General features: G+C 37.3%; 1 pseudogene; it reads left to right on the forward strand.

Annotated features, from left to right (window-relative positions):
* Positions 1 to 4320: 4320 nt before the first annotated feature.
* On the forward strand, positions 4321 to 4701 carry LOC149230463 (dnaJ protein homolog pseudogene; annotated as a pseudogene).
* The last annotated feature ends 468 nt before the right edge of the window (positions 4702 to 5169 follow it).

Raw genomic sequence — 5169 nt, forward strand, 5'->3', positions numbered from 1 at the left:
GTCCTTGTCGCTCTCAGTTTCTTGGGATCTAGATTCAGTTTGGCTTCCAGCTCATCCAGAACGGAAGGCCCTCCCTAACTAGAATAATTTGTTCCACTCTGAGATTCTAAACACCTATAAGGCATGCATCAAACTATTTTGTATGTTCTTAGAGATGAGCCCGAAAGGTCTTTAACAAGGTCGAAGGTGAGGCATACCTCCGACGAAGCAACCTTGTTGGTTCATCATCACTCTCTTCACCCTGGCTGGAGTCCAAGAAGCTTTGTGAGCTAATAGTTCGACCATGGTATGTCGACTCCACTGGTAGTGCAAAACATGACATGGGAAGCCGCTTCTTTTCCAAGCCCAGACACCTCCACCACAACCATGTCCCGTCATGCGTCCAACAATGGCACCACGCATTCGCACACACAACCATGTCCCGTTATGCATCCAACAATGGCACCACGCATTCGCACATATTAGGATTCTCCTTGGGAACATCCTCTTTCAAGTACATATATCTCTTGTTTATTTCTGACTTGTTGCCTGCAACACTGACAAAATAATCAGACGTAAATTAGAATATAAATACCTTTTTGATCAATTTTATCACATATGATTACAAGCATGAAATTCGATATAGAACTTCTTACTCATGCGCTTGAATTTCTCCTTAAGCTCTGTCACATGCTCGTTGTTGGTGATTTTGAAGAAGTAATCGGGGTAACTACTTTGATAAGTCGCATTGGGAGGAAGGGCAGTGTTGATAGCAAGGATCGTGGTCCTGCCATCGGTTCTTTGAGCCTTCCTGAATGCCCCTAAATCCAAACCCACCTAAACTGTGAGGGATGTTTGTTGGCTACGTAAAGAACGACGAGCTTTCTGTAACGAAGAGCATTTTGTGATGCAGTGGGCACACTCGCTTCCTTGAAATAATGAAGGGATGGAGTATAGGTTATATGGTGCGATTCCCACTATTGCTCTGCTCTCGATAGGACGAGAAAAGGTTAGTGTACAAGCACGTGGCCCCTAAACTTCCACGTGGAGGAGGAAAGGATTCGAGGCGAGAGCAATGATCTTAAGATGGACTGAATTACTGTTGCGCAAGTGTTCAAAGACATGAGTCGTAGAATGTAATTTGTTCAAAAAATCATGTGGATTCCTTAGATGGATAGCCCTGTCCAAGAACTTTCCAACAATATATGTCACCTCTAATAAATCCACATGAATCAAGAGGGAAATGAAGTTGAAATTAAGAATTCATGAAATGTTTCAAGACTAGTCTAAGTTCCATCCTTATGTAATGTATTCAAGTCTCAAGAATCTATCTGGATGCTTCAACATGTATGATCTATTCATCATATTTGAGCTTCTTCAATTCTTCAGTATACATACTAAAGAGTGTTGTAAAATCTAACTAGGTTCGATCTTTATAATGACATTGTAATTGTGATTTCGTAATGAAGTAAAGAAAATAATAAAAATATCTTGTAATGCCTTTCTTCATAGGTTTCATGAGAAAGAATTTTATTTTTAGATGACTCCTATTAAGAGCCTTAGGATTTGTCAAAGGTTAATGTCATGTATAAATATATGTGAAATGTATTATAGGAAATAACCCTCCAAAGACAAGCACATACCTCCCCTTCCTATGTCGGCCTGCAAGATGAAATAATAACTCATGTCAGCTTAGCTATATGGAGACAAATATTTTCAGGATAACATGTTGGCTTAATATATGGACCAACCACTATAAATAGAGTGAATAATTTTCGCACTAGCACAGTGAATTAGTTCGATACATCTTTGAGTTTTTCGATAGAAAAACGTAGAGATAATTTCGATGATAGTAGATTGAAGTTCAGATGGGTCCCTATGATTTCGGGTATACAGTAACATTAAGTCGTTCAGATTATCTTGGATATTAGTGTGACTATCTCGGTTCTGTAAACACAATCATACAATTTGAATAAAAATCCACAGTTCAAACCTTCTTAAAGTATGAATATGATCACTGGAAAAGGGAACTCGGATCTCTCTCTATACTTTGTATGGGCAATGACACATGAGATAACAGTTTGGAATGGTAAGGTGTTGAAGGAAAATTGGATCCCTCTAAAGTTCGGATCACAAAGGTAGAAAGACTAAATCTCGAATCACAATGGCAAAAATCTCAGTTAAGAAGTTCAGATCTATGAAGTGGATATGATTACAATATAGATACTACCTTGCAGTACCTCTAGTCGATGTTACCTGAAATGTAGTAAGGTATCTTTGATGACATGATAGTTTGTTGACATGAGAAGAGATGATCTCAGTTTATGCTCTGAAGAAGATCAAAGTGGAAGAGATGAAGAGAAGAAGAGATGGAAAAAGGATGCGTATCTTGGTCTTGGAGAGGCTACTAGCTCAATGGTCTTGGTATTCATCAATTGGAATCTCTATAAGAATAATTTGTGTGAGTTTTCCTCTCAAAAAGTGAGAGGTTTTGGCCCTGACTCATAGCCTACATGCTAGGTATCTTTTCTATTTATTTTCATGCATTGTTTACTGTTTGATGAAGAAGAACACTAAGAATTTAACATAAAGAAGATCCTAACCTAAACAAGTAAAAAGCATTCAAAATCATACACTAATAGAAGAGAAATCAACTAATGCTAATGCCCTAGATTTCGTAACATTGTATCAAAGCTAAGGTGTTGAAGTCAAAGGAAGGAAATCTAATCATATAGGCATTTAAGGATTGAGTTTTAAGAAAGGCATCAAAGCAAGTCAAAGGTTATCAAAGCGAAAGATCAAGATCTAAATTAAACATTTCAGGATGAGAGAATTTGGGTGATCAATAGTGGAGCATCAATACACATGAACGGTCATCACACACAATTAATTTTTTTCAAAAGGAAAGTCTTCTTACTCCGTAGAGCTTAGTGATGATAAGAGCTACCCTATGATAGGACTTTCATAAGAACTTGCTCTCCATTTCAAGTCTAGAAGATAAAGGTGATAGAGTGGCTTTAATTGATGGGAAAGTTGTAGCGCAAGGTAAAAACTCAAGCATATAAAATTTTAGAGTGATTGGGATTCGTGAAGGAATACTTTATAGGTTGTTGTATCCTCTTGCTCAAGGCTTAGTTCACATTGACATCAACACATGTGAACTTTGGCATAGAAGACTTAGTCATCTCCATTTCAAAATACTTCGAACTCTAAATTCAGTAGTAGATGGAATCCAAAAAATAAAATAAGGTCATGAAGGAGTATGCAAGGGATTTGCATTGAGAAAAAAACTAAGATCCATTTGGAAACGGTGCTTCATAATCATAAGAAATCTTAGATCTTATTCATTTAGATGTTTATGGTCCTATGAACCCTAAATCACTTAGAAGTCATCTATATTATGTCACATTTATAGATAACCATTTATGGAAAACTTGGGTTTACTTAATGAAACCCATGGATGAAGTATTTACCAAATTTCAAGAATTCAAAGCTGAAATAAATAACCTTACAAAAATAAGGATCAAGATATTAAGATCCGATAATGGAGGAGAATACACATCTAAGGAAATCATAGATTTCTATAAGGAGTTGGGAATTAAGAGGGAGTTGATAATCCTGAACAAAATGGAGTTGCAGAACAAAAGAATCAATCCATTGAAAAAATTGTAAAAGTAATGCTACATGATCAAGATTTACCAAAATTTTTATGGGGTTAAGTTACAAAGGCAATACTATACATACAAAATCGAAGTCCCCATAGGTCACTAGATCAAAGAACTCCCAAAGAAGTGCTCACTGTGAAGAAATCAACCATAGATCATCTCTGAATTTTTGGTTGTCTTGCCTATAATCATATACTTATGGAAAAAATAAACAGGTTGGATCCATCTAGCATGAAGGGAAGATTTTTAGGCTGTAGTAACTCTTCTAAGGCCTATAAGATCTACATAAAGGAAGGACATCAAATAGAAGTCAATCGAGATGTGATATTTAATGAAAGTATTACATTCAAGAAATACAAGGATCTTGTTGACACCTAATCTTCATGATTGGGAATTTTATGTAACTAAATAAATTGGGAAGGTGAACAGTCATCGGGAGATGAACTGAACAATCACTCCCTATTGAATATAAAAATGGGTTACCTATGGAATAATACACCAATCAGTTTTTCTGCCTTTGGAGAGTTACCGCCTGGCCTGACATGGTATCAGAGCCAGCTCCTTGTTTTAGCTATTATGCTCCTTGTAACTCCTCTGTCCTGACCTCTGCCTCTGCCTCTGCTTTATTCCCTTCTGTTCTAAAATAATCTGCCTCTGCCACTGCGCTTTGTCCATAATGCTTGTCTCTGACCTGCATAGGCCTGACGCTGCGCACTTATTCTCATCAGAGAAACTGCAGGAGAAGAAATTAGCGTTGCCGCTGGAAAAGGGAGATGATCTTGTTGTTGAGCATACCTTATTATTGAGGGAGGCACTGTGTGGGTTCCAATTTGTATTAACCCATATGGATGGTAGGCAACTGCTTATCAAATCAAGTGCGGCTGAAGTTGTCAAGCCGAGTCAGTTCAAGGTTATTGAAGATGAAGGAATGCCGGTTTACCATCGACCTTCTTTGAAAGGTAATTTGTACATTCATTTCTCTGTAGATTTTCCAGATTCCTTTACTCTTGAGCAGCAGAAGGCGCTGGAAGCAGTCTTGCCTCAGACGAAGCAGTGAGAACACCTCATCAAAATAAAATCAATGTTTTTTTTGTGAGAAAAACTGTTTTAAAATATACATATTTATCTGGTCAGCCATGCTATGCTGTCTGCAATCTTGTTCTCTCTTCCCTTGTTCGTGGTGCTTTCAAACAAATGTTGCTGTTTTCAAATAAGTGTTGCCACTGTGGCTCAATGGTGTAGCACTGTACTGGTTTAAGGTTGGCGGAATGATGCTGCTATTTTCAAATAAGTGCTGACTGTGCGTTTTTTAAATTACTGCTGTGAAACTCTCATAAGTTTTGAACGCGGTTTTGAATGCTGCTGACATATATTTTGAATTTTTCAAATAAATACGCTTGCTGCCTGTTTCAAATAAGTTCCAATGGTATTTTTGACATGCCTGAATGGTATACAATCAAAAGGTGTGGTGAATGGTTTCAATACATTTTGAATAGTTCGAATTTCAAATAAGTTTTGTACGCTG

Source organism: Pinus tabuliformis, chromosome J (genome assembly GCF_031772625.1).
Source record: "Pinus tabuliformis cultivar Carrire ecotype Pingquan chromosome J, CPIR1, whole genome shotgun sequence".
In the NCBI taxonomy this organism is placed as follows: Eukaryota; Viridiplantae; Streptophyta; class Pinopsida; order Pinales; family Pinaceae; genus Pinus; species Pinus tabuliformis.